Source organism: Scyliorhinus torazame, chromosome 2, assembly GCF_047496885.1.
Source record: "Scyliorhinus torazame isolate Kashiwa2021f chromosome 2, sScyTor2.1, whole genome shotgun sequence".
In the NCBI taxonomy this organism is placed as follows: domain Eukaryota; kingdom Metazoa; phylum Chordata; class Chondrichthyes; order Carcharhiniformes; family Scyliorhinidae; genus Scyliorhinus; species Scyliorhinus torazame.
In genome coordinates, this window is record NC_092708.1 from 372,339,922 (window position 1) to 372,364,051 (window position 24,130).

Genomic DNA, 24,130 nt, shown 5'->3' on the forward strand with positions numbered 1-24,130 from the left:
CCAAACACCTACACAATCTCTCACCAAACACCTACACAATCTCTCACCAAACACCAACACAACCTCTCACCAAACACCAACACAACCTCTCACCAAACACCTAAACAATCTCTCACCAACCACCTGCACAATCTCTCACCAAACACCTCCACAATCTCTCACCCAAACACCCACACAGTCTCTCAGCAAACACCAAATCAATCTCTCACCCAAACCCCAAAACAATCTCTCTCCAAACACCTACACAATCTCTCACGAAACACCAACACAACCTCTCACCAAACACCTGCACAATCTCGCACCCAAACACCAACACAATCTCTGACCAAACACCTACACAATCTCTCACCAAACACTTACACAATCTCTCACCCAAACACATTCACAATCTCTCACCAATTACCTCCACAATCTCTCACCCAAACAACAACACAATCTCTCACGAAACACCAACACAATCTCTCACCAAACAACTCCACAAACTCTCACCAAACACCTACACAATCTCTCACCAAACAACGCCACAATCTCTCACACAAACACATTCACAATCTCTCACCAAACACCTACACAATCTCTCACAAAACAACTCCACAATCTCTCACCCAAACACATTCACAATCTCTCACCAAACACCAACACAATCACTCACCAAACACCAACACAATCTCTCACCCAAACACATTCACAATCTCTCACCAAACACCTTCACAAACTCTCACCCAAACACTTACACAATCTCTCACCCAAACATATTCACAATCTCTCACCAAACACATACAAATCTCTCACCAAACAAGAACACAATCTCTCACCAAACACCAACACAACCTCTCACCAAACACCTACACAATCTCTCACCCAAACGCCAACACAATCTCTCTCACCAAACACCTACACAATCTCTCACCACTTACACAATCTCTCACCCAAACACATTCACAATCTCTCACCAATGACATCCACAATCTCTCACCCAAATGCCTACACCATCTCTCACACAAACGCCAACACAATCTCTCACCCAAACACATTCACAATCTCTCTCCAAACACCTACACAATCTCTCACCAAACACCTCCACAATCTCTCACTCAAACACCTACACAATCTCTCAACAAATACCTACACAATCTCTCACCAAACACCTACACAATCTCTCACCAAACACCAACACAACCTCTCACCAAACACCTACACAATCTCTCAACAAACACCAACACATTCACCAAACACCTACACAATCTCTCACCAACCACCTGCGCAATCTCTCACCAAACACCTCCACAATCTCTCACTCAAACACCTACACAATCTCTCACCCAAACACACACATAGTCTCTCACCAAACACCTGCACAATCTCTCACCCAAACACCAAAACAATCTCTCTGCAAACACCTACACAATCTCACACCAAACACCAACACAACCTCTCACCCAAACACATTCACAATCTCTCACCAAACACCTACACAATCTCTCACCAAACACCAACACAATCTCTCACCCAAACACATTCACAATCTCTCACCAAACACCTACACAATCTCTCACCCAAACACATTCACAATCTCTCACCAAACAGCTCCACAACGTCTCACTCAAACACCTACACAATCTCTCACCAAACACCAACACAATCACTCACCAAACACCAACACAATCTCTCACCCAAACACATTCACAATCTCTCACCAAACACCTCCACAATCTCTCACCCAAACACATTCACAATCTCTCACCAAACACCTTCACAATCTCTCACCCAAACACTTACACAATCTCTCACCCAAACACATTCACAATCTCTCACCAAACACATACAAATCTCTCACCAAACAAGAACACAATCTCTCACCAAACACCAACACAACCTCTCACCAAACACCTACACAATCTCTCACCCAAACGCCAACACAATCTCTCTCACCAAACACCTACACAATCTCTCACCACTTACACAATCTCTCACCCAAACACATTCACAATCTCTCACCAATGACATCCACAATCTCTCACCCAAACGCCTACACAATCTCTCACCCAAACGCCTACACAATCTCTCACCCAAACACATTCACAATCTCTCACCAAACACCTACACAATCTCTCACCAAACACCTCCACAATCTCTCACCCAAACACCTGCACAATCTCTCACCCAAACACTTACACAATCTCTCACCCAAACGCCTACACAATCTCTCACCCAAACACTTACACAATCTCTCAAACAAACACATTCACAAACTCTCACCAAACACCTACACAATCTCTCACCAAACAACTCCACAAACTCTCAACAAATACCTACACAATCTCTCACCCAAACACATTCACAAACTCCCACCAAACACCTCCACAATCTCTCACTCAAACACCTACACAATCTCTCAACAAACACCTACACAATCTCTCACCAAACACCTACACAATCTCTCACCAAACACCAACACAACCTCTCACCAAACACCTACACAATCTCTCAACAAACACCAACACATTCACCAAACACCTACACAATCTCTCACCAACCACCTGCGCAATCTCTCACCAAACACCTCCACAATCTCTCACTCAAACACCTACACAATCTCTCACCCAAACACACACATAGTCTCTCACCAAACACCTGCACAATCTCTCACCCAAACACCAAAACAATCTCTCTGCAAACACCTACACAATCTCACACCAAACACCAACACAACCTCTCACCCAAACACATTCACAATCTCTCACCAAACACCTACACAATCTCTCACCAAACGCCAACACAATCTCTCACCCAAACACATTCACAATCTCTCACCAAACACCTACACAATCTCTCACCCAAACACATTCACAATCTCTCACCAAACAGCTCCACAACGTCTCACTCAAACACCTACACAATCTCTCACCAAACACCAACACAATCACTCACCAAACACCAACACAATCTCTCACCCAAACACATTCACAATCTCTCACCAAACACCTCCACAATCTCTCACCCAAACACAATCACAATCTCTCACCAAACACCTTCACAATCTCTCACCCAAACACTTACACAATCTCTCACCCAAACACATTCACAATCTCTTACCAAACACATACAAATCTCTCACCAAACAAGAACACAATCTCTCACCAAACACCAACACAACCTCTCACCAAACACTTACACAATCTCTCACCACTTACACAATCTCTCACCCAAACACATTCACAATCTCTCACCAATGACATCCACAATCTCTCACCCAAACGCCTACACAATCTCTCACCCAAACGCCTACACAATCTCTCACCCAAACACATTCACAATCTCTCACCAAACACCTACACAATCTCCACCAAACACCTCCACAATCTCTCACCCAAACACCTGCACAATCTCTCACCCAAACACTTACACAATCTCTCACCCAAACGCCTGCACAATCTCTCACCCAAACACCAAAACAATCTCTCTGCAAACACCTACACAATCTCTCACCAAACACCTCCACAATCTCTCACTCAAACACCTACACAATCTCTCACCAAACACCTACACAATCTCTCACCAAACACCAACACAATCTCTCACCCAAACACATTCACAATCTCTCACCAAACACCTACACAATCTCTCACCCAAACACCTCCACAATCTCTCACTCAAACACCTACACAATCTCTCAACAAACACCTACACAATCTCTCACCAAACACCTACACAATCTCTCACCAAACACCAACACAACCTCTCACCAAACACCTACACAATCTCTCAACAAACACCAACACATTCACCAAACACCTACACAATCTCTCACCAACCACCTGCGCAATCTCTCACCAAACACCTCCACAATCTCTCACTCAAACACCTACACAATCTCTCACCCAAACACACACATAGTCTCTCACCAAACACCTGCACAATCTCTCACCCAAACACCAAAACAATCTCTCTGCAAACACCTACACAATCTCACACCAAACACCAACACAACCTCTCACCCAAACACATTCACAATCTCTCACCAAACACCTACACAATCTCTCACCAAACGCCAACACAATCTCTCACCCAAACACATTCACAATCTCTCACCAAACACCTACACAATCTCTCACCCAAACACATTCACAATCTCTCACCAAACAGCTCCACAACGTCTAACTCAAACACCTACACAATTTCTCACCAAACACCAACACAATCACTCACCAAACACCAACACAATCTCTCACCCAAACACATTCACAATCTCTCACCAAACACCTCCACAATCTCTCACCCAAACACAATCACAATCTCTCACCAAACACCTTCACAATCTCTCACCCAAACACTTACACAATCTCTCACCCAAACACATTCACAATCTCTTACCAAACACATACAAATCTCTCACCAAACAAGAACACAATCTCTCACCAAACACCAACACAACCTCTCACCAAACACTTACACAATCTCTCACCACTTACACAATCTCTCACCCAAACACATTCACAATCTCTCACCAATGACATCCACAATCTCTCACCCAAACGCCTACACAATCTCTCACCCAAACGCCTACACAATCTCTCACCCAAACACATTCACAATCTCTCACCAAACACCTACACAATCTCCACCAAACACCTCCACAATCTCTCACCCAAACACCTGCACAATCTCTCACCCAAACACTTACACAATCTCTCACCCAAACGCCTGCACAATCTCTCACCCAAACACCAAAACAATCTCTCTGCAAACACCTACACAATCTCTCACCAAACACCTCCACAATCTCTCACTCAAACACCTACACAATCTCTCACCAAACACCTACACAATCTCTCACCAAACACCAACACAATCTCTCACCCAAACACATTCACAATCTCTCACCAAACACCTACACAATCTCTCACCCAAACACATTCACAATCTCTCACCAAACACCTCCACAATCTCTCACCCAAACACATTCACAATCTCTCACCAAACACCTTCACAATCTCTCACCCAAACACTTACACAATCTCTCACCCAAACACATTCACAATCTCTCACCAAACACATACAAATCTCTCACCAAACAAGAACACAATCTCTCACCAAACACCAACACAACCTCTCACCAAACACCTACTCAATCTCTCACCCAAACGCCAACACAAACTCTCTCACCAAACACCTACACAATCTCTCACCACTTACACAATCTCTCACCCAAACACATTCACAATCTCTCACCAATGACATCCACAATCTCTCACCCAAACGCCTAAACAATCTCTCACCCAAACGCCTACACAATCTCTCACCCAAACACATTCACAATCTCTCACCAAACACCTACACAATCTCTCACCAAACACCTCCACAATCTCTCACCCAAACACCTGCACAATCTCTCACCCAAACACTTACACAATCTCTCACCCAAACGCCTACACAATCTCTCACCCAAACACTTACACAATCTCTCATCCAAACACATTCACAAACTCTCACCAAACACCTACACAATCTCTCACCAAACAACTCCACAAACTCTCAACAAATACCTACACAATCTCTCACCCAAACACATTCACAAACTCCCACCAAACACCTCCACAATCTCTCACTCAAACACCTACACAATCTCTCAACAAATACCTACACAATCTCTCACCAAACACCTACACAATCTCTCACCAAACACCAACACAACCTCTCACCAAACACCTACACAATCTCTCAACAAACACCAACACATTCACCAAACACCTACACAATCTCTCACCAACCACCTGCGCAATCTCTCACCAAACACCTCCACAATCTCTCACTCAAACACCTACACAATCTCTCACCCAAACACACACATAGTCTCTCACCAAACACCTGCACAATCTCTCACCCAAACACCAAAACAATCTCTCTGCAAACACCTACACAATCTCACACCAAACACCAACACAACCTCTCACCCAAACACATTCACAATCTCTCACCAAACACCTACACAATCTCTCACCAAACGCCAACACAAACTCTCACCCAAACACATTCACAATCTCTCACCAAACACCTACACAATCTCTCACCCAAACACATTCACAATCTCTCACCAAACAGCTCCACAACGTCTCACTCAAACACCTACACAATCTCTCACCAAACACCAACACAATCACTCACCAAACACCAACACAATCTCTCACCCAAACACATTCACAATCTCTCACCAAACACCTCCACAATCTCTCACCCAAACACATTCACAATCTCTCACCAAACACCTTCACAATCTCTCACCCAAACACTTACACAATCTCTCACCCAAACACATTCACAATCTCTTACCAAACACATACAAATCTCTCACCAAACAAGAACACAATCTCTCACCAAACACCAACACAACCTCTCACCAAACACCTACACAATCTCTCACGACTTACACAATCTCTCACCCAAACACATTCACAATCTCTCACCAATGACATCCACAATCTCTCACCCAAACGCCTACACAATCTCTCACCCAAACGCCTACACAATCTCTCACCCAAACACATTCACAATCTCTCACCAAACACCTACACAATCTCTCACCAAACACCTCCACAATCTCTCACCCAAACACCTGCACAATCTCTCACCCAAACACTTACACAATCTCTCACCCAAACGCCTGCACAATCTCTCACCCAAACACCAAAACAATCTCTCTGCAAACACCTACACAATCTCTCACCAAACACCTCCACAATCTCTCACTCAAACACCTACACAATCTCTCAACAAACACCTACACAATCTCTCACCAAACACCAACACAACGTCTCACCAAACACCTACACAATCTCTCAACAAACACCAACACATTCACCAAACACCTACACAATCTCTCACCAACCACCTGCACAATCTCTCACCAAACACCTCCACAATCTCTCACTCAAACACCTACACAATCTCTCACCCAAACACACACACAGTCTCTCACCAAACACCTGCACAATCTCTCACCCAAACACCAAAACAATCTCTCTGCAAACACCTACACAATCTCACACCAAACACCAACACAACCTGTCACCCAAACACATTCACAATCTCTCACCAAACACCTACACAATCTCTCACCAAACACCAACACAATCTCTCACCAAACACCAACACAACCTCTCACCAACCACCTGCACAATCTCTCACCAAACACCTACACAATCTCTCACCAAACACCAACACAATCTCTCACCCAAACACCAACACATTCACCAAACACCTACACAATCTCTCACCAACCACCTGCACAATCTCTCACCAAACACCAACACAATCTCTCACCCAAACACATTCACAATCTCTCACCAATGACCCCCACAATCTCTCACCCAAACGCCTACACAATCTCTCACCCAAACGCCAACACTGTCTCTCACCCAAACACATTCACAATCTCTCTCCAAACACCTACACAATCTCTCACCAAACACCTACACAATCTCTCAACAAACACCTACACAATCTCTCACCAAACACCAACACAACCTCTCACGAATCACCTACCCAATCTCTCAACCAACACCAGCACATTCACCAAACCCCTACAGAATCTCTCACCAACCACCTGCACAATCTCTCACCAAACACCTACACAATCTCTCACCAAACACCGACACAATCTCTCACCAAACACCTACACAATCTCCCACCAAACACCAACACAACCTGTCACCAAACACCTACACAATCTCTCAACAAACACCAACACATTCACCAAACACCTACACAATCTGTCACCAACCACCTGCACAATCTCTCACCAAACACCTCCACAATCTCTCACTCAAACACCTACACAATCTCTCACCCAAACACCCACACAGTCTCTCACCAAACACCAACACAATCTCTCACCCAAACCCCAAAACAATCTCACTCCAAACACCTACACAATCTCTCACCAAACACCAACACAACCTCTCACCAAACACCTACACAATCTCGCACCCAAACACCAACACAATCTCTCACCAAACACCTACACAATCTCTCACCAAACACTTACACAATCTCTCACCCAAACACATTCACAATCTCTCACCAATTACCTCCACAATCTCTCACCCAAACACCTATACAATCTCTCACCCAAACACATTCACAATCTCTCACCAAACACCTACACAATCTCTCACCAAACACCAACACAATCTCTCACCAAACACCTCCACAATCTCTCACCCAAACACCTACACAATCTCTCACCAAACACCTACACAATCTCTCACCAAACACCAACACAACCTCTCACCAAACACTTACACAATCTCTCACCCAAACACCTACACAATCTCTCGCCAACCACCTGCACAATCTCTCACCAAACACCTCCACAATCTCTCACCAAACACCTACATAATCTCTCACCAAACACCAACACATTCACAAAACACCTACACAATCTCTCAGCAACCACCTGCACAATCTCTCACCAAACAGCTCCATAATCTCTCACTCAAACACCTACACAATCTCTCACCCAAACACCCACACAATCTCTCACCAAACACCTACACAATCTCTCACCCAAACATATTCACAATCTCTCACCCAAACACCAACACAATCCCTCATGCAAACACATTCACAATCTCTCACGAAACACCAACATAACCTCTCACCAAACACCCCACACAATCTCTCACCAAACACCAACACAATCTCGCACCAAACACCAACACAACCTCTCACCAAACACCTACACAATCTCACACCCAAACACCAACACAATCTCTCACCAAACTCCTACACAATCTCTCACCAAACACATACACAATCTCTCACCAAACACCAACACAATCTCTCACCCAAACACATTCACAATCTCTCACCAATGACCCCCACAATCTCTCACCCAAACGCCTACACAATCTCTCACCCAAACGCCAACACTGTCTCTCACCCAAACACATTCACAATCTCTCTCCAAACACCTACACAATCTCTCACCAAACACCTACACAATCTCTCAACAAACACCTACACAATCTCTCACCAAACACCAACACAACCTCTCACGAATCACCTACCCAATCTCTCAACCAACACCAGCACATTCACCAAACCCCTACAGAATCTCTCACCAACCACCTGCACAATCTCTCACCAAACACCTACACAATCTCTCACCAAACACCGACACAATCTCTCACCAAACACCTACACAATCTCCCACCAAACACCAACACAACCTGTCACCAAACACCTACACAATCTCTCAACAAACACCAACACATTCACCAAACACCTACACAATCTCTCACCAACCACCTGCACAATCTCTCACCAAACACCTCCACAATCTCTCACTCAAACACCTACACAATCTCTCACCCAAACACCCACACAGTCTCTCACCAAACACCAACACAATCTCTCACCCAAACCCCAAAACAATCTCACTCCAAACACCTACACAATCTCTCACCAAACACCAACACAACCTCTCACCAAACACCTACACAATCTCGCACCCAAACACCAACACAATCTCTCACCAAACACCTACACAATCTCTCACCAAACACTTACACAATCTCTCACCCAAACACATTCACAATCTCTCACCAATTACCTCCACAATCTCTCACCCAAACACCTATACAATCTCTCACCCAAACACATTCACAATCTCTCACCAAACACCTACACAATCTCTCACCAAACACCAACACAATCTCTCACCAAACACCTCCACAATCTCTCACCCAAACACCTACACAATCTCTCACCAAACACCTACACAATCTCTCACCAAACACCAACACAATCTCTCGCCAACCACCTGCACAATCTCTCACCAAACACCTCCACAATCTCTCACCAAACACCTACATAATCTCTCACCAAACACCAACACATTCACAAAACACCTACACAATCTCTCAGCAACCACCTGCACAATCTCTCACCAAACAGCTCCATAATCTCTCACTCAAACACCTACACAATCTCTCACCCAAACACCCACACAATCTCTCACCAAACACCTACACAATCTCTCACCCAAACATATTCACAATCTCTCACCCAAACACCAACACAATCCCTCATGCAAACACATTCACAATCTCTCACGAAACACCAACATAACCTCTCACCAAACACCCCACACAATCTCTCACCAAACACCAACACAATCTCGCACCAAACACCAACACAACCTCTCACCAAACACCTACACAATCTCACACCCAAACACCAACACAATCTCTCACCAAACTCCTACACAATCTCTCACCAAACACATACACAATCTCTCACCAAACAGATTCACAATCTCTCACCAAACACCTCCACAATCTCTCACCCAAACACCTACACAATCTCTCACCAAACACCTACACAATCTCTCACGAAACACCAACACAACCTCTCACCAAACACTTACACAATCTCTCACCCAAACACCTACACAATCTCTCACCAACCACCTGCACAATCTCTCACCAAACACCTCCACAATCTCTCACCAAACACCTACATAATCTCTCAGCAAACACCAACACAACGTCTCACCAAACACTTACACAATCTCTCACCAAACACCTACACAATCTCTCACCAAACACCAACACATTCACCAAACACCTACACAATCTCTCACCAACGACCTGCACAATCTCTCACCAAACAGCTCCACAATCCCTCACTCAAACACCTACACAATCTCTCACCCAAACACCAACACAATCTCTCACCAAACACCTGCACAATCTCTCACCCAAACACATTCACAATCTCTCACCCAAACACCAACACAATCTCTCATGCAAACACATTCACAATCTCTCAACAAACACCAACACAACCTCTCACCAAACACCCCACACAATCTCTCACCAAAACCAGCACAATCTCTCACCAAACACCAACACAATCTCTCACCAAACACCAACACAATCTCTCACCCAAACACATTCACAATCTCTCACCAAACACCTACACAATCTCTCACCAAACACCAATACAATCTCTCACCATACACCTACACAATCTCTCACTAAACACTTACACAATCTCTCACCAAACACTTACACAATCTCTCACCAAACACCTACACAATCTCTCACCAAACACCTATACAATCTCGCACCAAACACATTCACAATCTCTAACCAAACACCTACACAATCTCTCACCAAACACCAACACAATCTATCACCAAACACCAACACAATCTCTCACCAAACACCTGCACAATCTCTCACCAAACACCTACACAATCTCTCACCAAACACCTGCACAATCTCTCACCAAACACCTACACAATCTCTCACCAAACACCTACACAATCTCCCACTCAAACACCTACACAATCTCTCACCCAAACACATTCACAACCTCTCACCAAACACTTACACAATCTCTCACCAAACACCTGCACAATCTCTCACCAAACACCTGCACAATCTTTCACCAAACACCTACACAATCTCTCACCAAACATCTACACAATCTCCCACTCAAACACCTACACAATCTCTCACCCAAACACATTCACAATCTCTCACCAAACACTTACACAATCTCTCACCAAACACCTGCACAATCTCGCACCAAACACCAACACAATCTCTCACCAAACACCTACACAATCTCTCACCAAACACCTGCACAATCTCTCACCAAACACTTACACAATCTCTCACCAAACACCTGCACAATCTCTCACCAAACACCAACACAATCTCTCACCAAACACCTACACAATCTCTCACCAAACACCAACACATTCACCAAACACCTACACAATCTCTCACCAAACACCTACACAATCTCTCACCAAACAGCTCCACAATCTCTCACTCAAACACCTACACAATCTCTCACCCAAACACCCACACAATCTCTCACCAAACACCTACACAATCTCTCACCTAACACCTGCACAATCTCTCACCAAACACCTACACAATCTCTCACCAAACACCTACACAATCTCGCACGCAAATATGTTCACAATCTCTCACCCAAACACATTCACAATCTCTTACCAAACGCCTACACAATTCCTCACCAAACAACGACACAATCTCTCACCAAACACCAACACAATCTCTCACCAAACACCTGCACAATCTCTCACCAAACACCGACACAATCTCTCACCAAACACCAACACAACCTCTCACCAAACACATTCACAATCTCTCACCAAACACTTACACAATCTCTCAGCAAACACCTGCACAATCTCTCAGCAAACACCTACACAATCTCTCACCCAAACACAAACACAATCGCTCACCAAACACCGACACAATCTCGCACCAAACACCTGCACAATCTCTCACACAAATATGTTCACAATCTCTCGCACAAACACAATCACAATCTCTCACACAAACATGCACACAATCTCGCACAAACATATTCATAATCTCACACAAACATATTCACAATCTCTCACACAGACACGTAAACAGCGTGCAACTTAGCGGCTTCACCACACTTGACTTGGTGTCGTGATGGACCCGTTGAATCTCGTGAGAGGCCTCTGGTGAGATTTGCGACGTCCAAAACATCTTGTGAGATTCAATGGAATATTGCGGTGCATTGCAATCTGGATCTCGCTCTCACTGGGAGAGATCCAGGCGTGAATGTTCAAATGAACCAATAGGCTTATTTAAAGATGAGCCCGCCCAATTCATCCAGAGCCTGTGATTCTCTGGTCACCCCAGTGAGGTCTCAGCCAGGCATCGTCTGGCACAGGTTCACTGTCATGGGAGTGTCCCTTTAAGACAGGTTTTTGGCTTATCAGTTGGCCTCAATGATGTCATTTTTGTGAGTGGAGCTGAGCTGTGGCTGTGAGTTTTACTTTTGCTTTCATATTTGGCTGCTGTGGACTCAGACAGGAGAAAGAAGTGTTTTCTTCTGTCTCTCTATATTTTCATTTTAAATATCTGTTCCAGTAAAATCCCATTGATTATAGCTACCTGTTGTTCAGGTAACGTTTCCACAATAAAAAATATATTGTTTGCTTTCTGGAAGGGTTTAAAACTGCTGGTGAGACGGGGTCAGAATCTCAGGAAAAGCCAGTCTTATTCAAGTGAGAATGCAGAGTGCTGGCCTTGAAATGGGGTTTTTGGTTTGTAGGATTTTGATTTTGAATTGGAACAGTTAAGCGGGAATTCATTATGTGTTATACATAGATACTGTAGCTGTGGGGTGCCTTTATATTTGTAATTGATATAATTTCTTGCTGTTTATTTAAGTGTTAACTAAGTTCTTAGAATAAAGCTTATTTTGATTCAAGTGTCTAGGAAGACTGTTGAATAATAGCTGAAGGGTAGGCTCTTGTGCTCACCCTAGCTAAATTCAACATAAAACGTTCTAGGTCAGGCAAACTCCATAATACACTTGAGTTTTTAAACCCTGGCCCAGAATATTCACAAAGTCGTGAACCAGCCGTGATGGCACCTGGGGGGCCTCGTTGGGAAGGTAAGACCCCTGGGTGGTCAGGCAAAGGGCAGGGTGGTACCCAGTCACTCTCCCTTGTACCTGGGCACTGTCAATCTGCCACTGGGACAGGGCAACTCTGGCATTGCTAGGGTGCCTGGGTGGCACTACCAGGGTGCCAGTGCCAAGGTGCAAAGCTTCCAGTGCCAGGGGTAGGGCCCAGGGGGCCTTGTCCATAAGAGATGGAGGTCAGAGAGGCTCAAGTACTCCACAAGAGGTAAGTTGGGTGACGTGGGACAGTCCTGAGGCCGTGTTGGGTGAGCGGTGTTGAAATATCAGGGCTGCCTTAAACAATGGTGCCCCAATCCACAAGTAGTCTTCCTGCGCTGGCGAGCTGAGCTCATCCATGCAGGAAATGGCTTAAAGAGTGGCCTCGATGAGGCATTCATCACTGATGCCAAAAAAGATTGCAAAGTGCCATTGAATAGCAGGGTCTTTCTCAGCGCTGCAGGCACTGAGCAACAACCTGGGCACAGGTTTGATGGTGGAACAAGGATGTTGAATCTCACAAGATTTGCGACGGTCGAAATATCTCGCAGGATTTAAGAAAATCTTGCGAGTCGTTGTGATCAGGATCCTGCCCTCACCCAGATGTGCCTGTGAAAGAAAGGAGAGTTGATTAGTGCATGACAGGTGCCTCAGAAACAGGAGCCATCACTCATAGCATGGTTGTCTGACAGATGTTGCAGTGCAAGATCCTCACTAGGCTGACCTCACCAATGCACACAGACAGGCCACATCCTCATCGACCAGCTAAATCGCTTTGTCTTCAAAGTCTGTGAGGACCTTCACTTCCGCCATTCCTCCTGATGTGTTGGGTGCTCTGGATCCGTGGAACGCATACAGGCCACCAACACTTAAAATAGTGCAACACTATTTTATTAAGCTAGAAACTGTTGAACATACTTTCACTGTGGGTTAACACGATGTTAGATTAAACCAAAGACTTATGTGTGTCCTAACCAGTCTATGCACTCAGCACATGGTGAAGATCTGTGCTGTAAGCTGTAAGCTCTGTCCTTCTGAGAGGCTGCATCCCGAATGAGCGGGAAAACTGATGCCCTCTGTCTATATAGTGAGTGTGCTCAAACTGGTGATTGGCTGCGGTGTTGTGTGTGTTGATTGGCCCCGCTGTGTGTCCATCAGTGTGTGTGTCTGCAGCATGATATACTGGTGTATATTATGACATCCCCACTTTTATTAAAAAATGCATGTGTGTGGCAATAAATAATGTGTGGTGATAATGTTCCTAACTACGTGTGGGGTGCGAAGACATATTTACAGGACTACGTACATGAGAACTAAGCTATTTACAAGGGAAGGTGCCTGGTGCAGAGAAGCAGTATGCAACACGAGTAACGAGATCAACACTATATACAAACCAGGGAAACGATCAAACAAAGCAACAAAACAATTCAGAGAGTCCATAAATTCGAAAAGTTCATAAATGTAGTCTCTGAGGTGGGCGACAAATTCTGGTTGACCGCCTCAAAGGTGGGTCGAGAGCCGCCGGTTCAGGAGCGGGCTGGACTGCGTCAAAGTCAGGGGGAGGCAGTGTGAAAGGGAGCTCTGCATAGTCCGTGGCAGGGTCAGTAGGAGGGCGAGGCAAAACTGGAGGATCACGTGGCGAGCGTGGAACGAGACGTTGATTGCGGCGCAGAATAGAGCCATCCGACAGACGAACCAGGAATGAGCGGGGGGCACCTGCCGAAGGACAACAGCGGTTGCAGACCAGTCACCATCCGGAAGATGGACGCGGACGTTGTCATCTGGAGCCAGAGCAGGGAGATCAGCTGCACGGGAGTCATGAGCCGCCTTGTGCTGTGCACGAGACAGCTGCATCCGGCGAAGGACCGGAACGTGGTGGAAGGTCTGGGACATGGATGGACGGCACCGTCGTCCTCAGGGTACGACCCATGAGTAACTGGGCTGGCGACAGGCCAGTGGGCAGTGGGGCGGAGCGATATGCCAGCAAGGCAAGGTAGAAATCAGACCCAGCATCGGCAACCTTGCATAGGAGCCATTTGACGATATGTACTCCCTTCTCTGCTTTGCTGTTGGATTGGAGGTACAGGGGACTGGACATCACATGGGCAAAATTGTATCGCCTGGCAAAGTTGGACCATTCTTGGCTGGCGAAGCAGGGGCCATTGTCCGACATAACCATGAGCAGGATGCCGTGTCGAGCAAAGGTTTCTTTGTGCAACCGTATCGCCTCTGGGTAATTTGCGTGGAACAGGTCGATGCCCACCTTGGTCCATGGTGACGTGACCAACTCATGGGGCTGCAGGGTCTCACGTGGTTGGGCCAGCTGGAAGCGCTGACAAGTGGGGCAGTTGAACACTGTGTTGGCGATGTCGTCATTGATGCCGGGCTAGTACACTGCCTCTCGGGCCCGTCAGCGGCACTTTTCCACGCCAAGATGGCCCTCGTGTAGTCGTTCCAGGACAAGCTGGCGCATGCTATGCGGGATGACAATGCGGTCCAGTTTTAGAAGAACCCCGCCTACTACCGCCAGATCATCACTGACATTATAGAATTGAGGGTATTGGCCCTTGAGCCACCCGTCCGTTAGGTGGCGCATGACACGCTGTAGCAAGGGGTCAGCCGCCGTCTCGCGGCGAATTTGGACGAGGCGTTCATCCGAGGCAGGTAGATTGGAGGCTGCAAATGCCACATGGGCGTCACCCTGGCAGACAAATCCCGCTGGGTCACATGGAGTGTTGACTGCCCTGGAGAGAGCATCAGCAATGATGATGTCCTTGCCTGGGGTGTATACCAGCTGGAAGTCTATCGCCGGAGCTTGAGAAGAATATGCTGGAGACGAGGCGTCATGTCGTTCAAGTCTTTCTGTATTATATTGACCAGGGGGCGATGGTCGGTCTCGATGGTGAATTGAGGAAGTCCGTAGACATAATCGTGAAACTTAACCACACCGGTCAGAAGGCCCAGGCACTCCTTTTCTATCTGCGCGTAGCGCTGCTCCATGGGGGTCATCTCACGTGACGCATATGCAACGGGGGCCCATGATGAGGACTCATCATGTTGAAGGAGCACTGCCCCAATGCCAGATTGACTGGCATCGGTCAAAATTTTGGTCTCCTTTGCTGGATCAAAGAAAGCTAAGACCGGGGCCGTGGTCAGTTTTGCCTTGAGTTCTCTCCATTCGCGCTCGTGGGCAGGGAGCCATTGGAAGTCTGTCGTCTTCCTGACCAGGTTCCTGAGAGCCGTGATATGAGAGGCGAGGTTAGGGATGAATTTCCCTAAAAAATTGACCATGCTCAGAAATCGGAGGACCGCCTTCTTGTCCTCTGGTGTTTTCATAGCTGTGATGGCAGCTACCTTGTCTGCATCCGGCTGCACACCCAATTGCGAGATGTGGTCCCCGAGGAACTTAAGTTCTGTCTGACCAAAAGAGATTTTGGCCCTGTTGAGGCAGAGGCCATGCTCATGTATACGTCTGAATACGCGCTGGAGGCGATTAACATGCTCCTACGGGGTGGTGGACCAAATGATTATGTCATCGACACAGACGCGAACACCTTCAATACCTTCCATCATTTGTTCCATAATCCTATGGAACACTTCTGATGCAGAGATGATCCCAAACGGCATCCTGTTGTAACAATATCTTCCAAAGGGGGTGTTAAATGTGCAGAGCTACCTGCTGGATTTATCGAGCTGGATTTGCCAGAATTCTTTTGAGGCGTTGAGTTTGGTGAAGAGCTTGGCGCGAGCCATCTCACATGTGAGCTCTTCGCGCTTGGGAATTGGATAATGCTCTCTCATAATATTGCGATTTAGATCCTTGGGATCAATGCAAATTCTCAATTCGGCGAAAGGCTTTTTTTACACACACCATGGAACTGACCCAGTCGGTCGGTTCCGTGACTTTGGCAATCACTCCTTAGTTCTGGAGGTCCTGCAGCTGCTGCTTGAGGCGGTCCTTAAGAGGTGCGTGCACCACAGGCGTGCCATTTAATAAAATCTTGTAGGTGTACGAGAGCGTGCCCAGGCCCTCGAAGGTGTCGTGGTACTGGTTGATAATGGCATTGAGCTGCGCCCTGAAGTCGGTGTCCTGAAAGGCAGATGCGTCAGCAGGAGAGAGAGAGTGAACTCTCTGAACTAGGTTCAACAGCTTGCATGCCTGCGCGCCAAGCAGGGAGGCTTTTGAGGGGCCCACGATTTCAAAGGGAAGGATGGCTTTGCGTGACCTGTGCGTCACTTCAAGTTGGCATGAGCCGCTGACAGCATTGGCATTGCCATTATAATCTAATAGCTGGCAGGCTGATGGCAGGATGGCTGGTTTCACACGAAGGCTTTGGAGGTCAGACCACGCAATGAGATTGGCGGAGGCACCAGTGTCCAGGCGGAATCGTATTTGGGACGGGTTGACCGTAAGGGAGGCACACCACTCATCGTCCGGATCGATGCTGTATACCAATAGAGGCTGGATTCTTTGCTTCGGGGACACCCTGTCTTTTGTAATGATACCGACTCGAAAAGGCGCCTTTGAGTCCTCGGTGTCAATATCGGGTAGCAGGATATTCCTGCGGGGCTGGCTGGAGCGACGAGAGTTGGCAGGCTGAGCTGATCTGCATAAAGCAGCATAGTGGCCAAGTTTGCCACATCGCAGGCATCATTGGGATTTGGCAGGACATTGCCGCTTTAAGTGGGCGGAGCCACAGTTGCCGCACATTGTGGTGTCAGTACGTTCGCTGCACCACCGCGCATGCACGGTGCGGTCGTACGTGGTGCGCCGTCGCCGTCCCCTCGTTCGGTGCGCACAAGCGCGGGAGTCCACGAAAAGCGCGCAAAATGGCCGCCCGCATCCAGGCTGAGGCCCTGGAGTTGCTCGATTGCTTGGACCCGTTCTGCCTCGTGGGGACCTTGCCGCACCGTTTCAGTCGCTTGGATGTGGGAATACCGACTAGTGGCGTGTTCATGTAGCACGCAGGTCTCGATGGCAATCGATAGGGTGAGCTGCTTTATCTTGAGGAGCTGCTGGCGTAGGGGGTCCGACTGAACACCGAAAACGATCTGGTCGCGTATCATGGAGTCGGAGGTGGGCCCGTAATTACAGGACTGCGCAAGGATGCGGAGGTGGGTGAGAAAGGACTGGAATGGTACATCCTTACTCTGCAAACACTGTTGGAATACATAGCGCTCAAAACTTTCATTCACCTCGATGTCACAGTGACTGTCAAACTTGAATTTTGATTTATCTTCACCATCAGCAAAGGTGAGAGAATTGAAAATGTGGATGGCATGTTCCCTGGCCGTGGATAGGAAGAGAGGGCTCTTCCTGGTGTCTGAGGCAGCTTCCCGGTCTGTGGCTTCAAGGTAGAGCTGGAAGCGTTGTTTGAATATATCCCAGTTGGCCCCCAGGTTACCGGTGATGCGGAGCGGCGGCGGCGGGCGGACGCTGTCCATTTTGCAGGATGACTGTATGCTGCTGGAAGGCAGATCACTTGCAGGTACGTCTAAGAAGTTCTAACATCCCTCAGCTACTGGTGCCATGATGTGTTGGGTGCTCTGGATCCGTGGAACACATACAGGCCACCAACACTTAAAATAGTACAACCCAAGTTTGTTAAGTTAGAAACTGTTGAACATACTTTCACTGTGGTTTAACACAATGTTAGATGAAACGAAAGACCTATGCCTGTCCTAACCAGTCAATGCACTCAGCACATGGTGAAGATCTGTGCTGTAAGCTGTAAGTTCTGTCCTTCTGAGAGGCTGCATCCCGAATGAGCGGGAACTCTGATGCCCCCTGTCTATATAGTGAGTGTGCTCTAACTGGTGATTGGCTGCGGTGTTGTGTGTGTTGATTGGTCTTGCTGTGTGTCCATCAGTGTGTGTGTCTGCACCATGATATACTGGTGTATATTACGACACCTCCAACAGTCTGACACCTCTCCCTTTAGTTGTGTGCCAGCTTTGTCCTGTATGAAGACAGATGGAAAGAGTGCATGTAGGACACTTGCCAGGCTCAATGATAAGAATGCCTGGCATACGGGTGGTGAGTGGGGACATGGATGGGATGAGAAGATGACCCGCAGGGGAGATGAAGGTGTGCGTGGGAGAGTGAGTGGTGGTGTCCCTTGAGGTGGCATTGAGAGAGGTTGCTGTGGATGTGTATGGGTTTGTGAATTTGTGAGTTAAGAGTGATGAGAAGAGTGACATCGCGGTGGAATGGAGGAGATTGTTCATCCTCTTTTGGCAGGCATGGCACTGATCGTCACTGCTACCGCCCCTCAAGCTGGATTGGAGTCCTTGTTTGATGGTCTTTGCCCAGAGTGGGGATCGAGGACTTTGTGACGGGCCTCCACTAAATCTAAGAGGCCCATGAGGGCAGCATTACTGAGCTGAGGGGAAGTATGCTTCTTAACCTTGGCAGCCATCAGGTCCCAACTTTTCCTGCACAAAATCTGACATTGGCAGTTTCTGGGACAATTCTGCCATTCACAATCTCTTACACAAACACATACACAAACCCACACACAATCCCTCACACAAACACCTACACAATCTCTTGCACAAACACATTCACATGCTCTCGCGTAAACACGTTCACAATCCCTCATGCAAACCCATTCACAATCCCTCATGCAAACCCATTCACAATCCCTCATGCAAACCTATACACAGTCCCTCACCCAAACCCATACACAATCCCTCACGCAAACCCATTCGCAATCCCTCACGCAAACCCATTCGCAATCCCTCACGCAAACCCATTCACAATCGCTCGTGCAAGCACATTCACAATCCCTCACGCAAACCCATTCGCAATCCTCACGCAAACCCATTCATCGGATGTACCATCAATGATCATGAGACGAAATGGTGAAACTATTGAGGCTTTATTGCACTAGATGTTAAGCCTCTTGCAGCTGGAACCAGAATGGAAGCAGCGCAGGAGAGCAGACACTTTTATACAACGCCTGCTGGGAGGAGCCAGCAGGCTAGGATTTACTGTATTAACTGCAGTACAGTGGCAGTACTGTAATACACGTAGTGTGTGACCAGTGGTGTTTACCACACAATCCTTCATGCAAACCCATTCACAATCCCTCCCGCTAACACATTCACAATTTCTCGCACAAACACATTCACAATCTCTCGTGCAAACCCATTCACAAACCCTCACACAAACCCATTCACAAACCCTCACACAAACACATTCACAATCCCTCACGCAAACACATCTACAATCTCTCGCACAAACACATCCACAATCCCTCACACAAACCCATTCACAATCCCTCACACAAACACATTCACAATCCCTCACGCAAACACATCTACAATCTCTCGCACAAACACATCCACAATCCCTCACACAAACCCATTCACAATCCCTCACACAAACTCATTCACAATCCCTCGCACAAACACATTCACAATCTCTCACGCAAACACATTCACAATCCCTCACGCAAACACATTCACAATCCCTCGCACAAACACATTCACAATCTCTCACGCAAACACATTCACAATCCCTCACGCAAACACATTCACATTCCCTCACGCAAACCCATTCACAATCTCTCACACAAACACATTCACAACCTCTTGCACAAACTCATTCACAATCTCTCGCGCAAACACATTCACAATCTCTCGCGCAAACACATTCACAATCCCTCACACAAACCCATTCACAATCCCTCACACAAACTCATTCACAATCCCTCGCACAAACACATTCACAATCTCTCACGCAAACACATTCACAATCCCTCACGCAAACACATTCACATTCCCTCACGCAAACCCATTCACAATCTCTCACACAAACACATTCACAACCTCTTGCACAAACTCATTCACAATCTCTCGCGCAAACACATTCACAATCTCTCGCGCAAACACATTCACAATCCCTCACGCAAACCCATTCACAATCTCTCACACAAACACATTCACAATCCCTCACACAAGCACATACACAATCTCTCACACAAACACATTCACAATCCCTCACGCAAACACATTCACAATCCCTCACACAAACACATTCACAATCCCTCACGCAAACACATTCGCAATCCCTCACATAAAAACATTCACAATCTCTCACGCAAACACATTCACAATCTCTCACACAAACACATTCACAATCTCTCACGCAAACACATTCATATTCCCTCATGCAAACACATTCACAATCTCTCATGCAAACACATTCACAATCCCTCACACAAACACATTCACAATCTCTCACGCAAACACATTCATATTCCCTCATGCAAACACATTCACAATCCCTCACACAAACACATTCACAATCTCTCACGCAAACACTTCACAATCCCTCATGCAAACACATTCACAATCTCTCGCACAAGCACATTCACAATCTCTCGCACAAACACATTCACAATCTCTTGCGCAAACACATTCACAATCTCTCGCACAAACATGTTCATAATCTCTCACGCAAACAGATTCACATTCCCTCATGCAAACACACTCACAATCCCTCACATAAACACATTCATGATCTCTCACGCAAACAGATTCACAATCCCTCATGCAAACACATTCACAATCTCTCGCACAAACACATTCACAATCCCTCACGTAAACCCATTCACAATCCCTCACACAAATCCATTCACAATCTCTCGTGCAAACTCATTCACAATCCCTCACGCAAACCCATTCACAATCCCTCACGCAAATCCATTCACAATCCCTCAGACAAACACATTCACAATCCCTCACGCAAACCCATTCACAATCCCTCACGCAAACACATTCACAATCCCTCACGCAAACACATTCACAATCCCTCACGCAAACACATTTACAATCCCTCACGCAAACACATTCGCAATCCCTCACGCAAACACATTCACAATCCCTCACGCAAACACATTCACAATCCCTCACGCAACTTCATTCACAATCCCTCACGCAACCTCATTCACAATCCATTATGTACAAATGCATTCACAATCTCTCATGAAATCATATGGATTAAATCACAGCTCCGGAGCAGGCGGGAAAGCGAGGTGGCCCTTAAATGGTGAGGGAAGGAAGGAATGGAGTGCCTTTCGTTTTCCCATCGCCGTGGCATTTTACTAGCAGTGGGGAATATGGAAATGTTCCTCCTGCCCACCATTCAATGAGATCATGGCTGATCTAACCCCTGTCAGAACCCCTCACAGTCTTATGTTTCAATCAAGTCACCTCTTATTCTTCTACACTCCAGCGGCTACAAGCCTAGTATTTCCTCATATGAAGACCTGCCCATTGAAGTAAACCTTCTCTGAACTGTTTCCAATGAATTTACATTTTTCCTTAAATAAGGAGACTCATACCGTACACTCCAGGTATGATCTCACCATTGCTCTGCATAACCTCTCTACTCCTGCATTCAATTCCCCTTGAAATAAACAATAACATTCTATTTGTTTTGCTAATTACTTGCTGCACCTGCAAACTAACCTTTTGTGATTCATGCACTACGACACCCAGATCCCTCTGCATCTCAAGACTCTACAATCTCTCGCCATTTAGGTAATATGCTTCTTTTTCATTCTTCCTGCCACAATGGACAATCTCGTATTTTCCCACATTACACTCCGTTTGCCAGATCTTTTCCCACTCACTTAACCTATCAACATTCTTTTGTAGCTTCTTTATGTCATCTTCAGAACTTACTTTCCCACCAATCTTTGTGTCATTGGGAAACTGAGCAATCATACCATTGGTCCTCTCATCCAAATCGTTTATAAAAATTGTAAAGAATTGAGGCCCCAGCACTGATCCCTGTGGTACACCATTCATCACATCCTGCCAACCAGAAAAAGACCCCTTCACACCCACTCTCTGTTTCCTGTCAGCTAGCCAATCTTCTATCCATGCTAATGTGTTACCCCCTACACCAGAAGCTTTTATTTTCCGCAACAACCTTTGATGAGGCACCTTACCAAATGACTTCTGAAAATCCAAGTCCAGCTTATCCACCGGTTCCTCTTTATCCACAGCACTTGTTACTTCTTCAATGAACTCCAATAAATTGGCTAAATATGGTTTCCCATTCACAAAACAATGTTGACTCTAGTCGATTACCTTGAATTTATCTCAGGGCCCTGTTGTAATACCTTTACTAATAGCTTCCAGCATTTCACTCTGACTGATGTTAAACTAATGGAGATTGCTATGTTTTGGACTATGTCTTTAATTTAGAGTAACATAAAGGGTGAGCTATTCTGAAGTCTCCCCGACAACAGGTCTGGGTAATAATTTATAGATTAAAGGGAGCCCTGGATGTTTTGCTGGGAAGAAAGTGGAAGGTGTTCAAACTTGCAGGCAATGGCAGCAACATTTGTGCTTACAGTGGTTGGACTGGTACACTCCAAAGTTCCAGGAAGGTGTTGAGAACATCAGGTTGTAAACTGTTATACATTTAACTGCCCACTTGATTCCAGGATAGGATTGAGTTGGAGTCTGAAGAATAGCTAATTAGCACACCCACCTGGATACAAGGCCCATTTGATTCATGCTGCCATGGAGATGAGCTGTGAGAGGGGAAGGGTGCAGAGAGTTCTATTTTCAGATTGGGTTTTTCCTAAAATGTCACTGTATATCATAGACAAAGTTAGTTTGC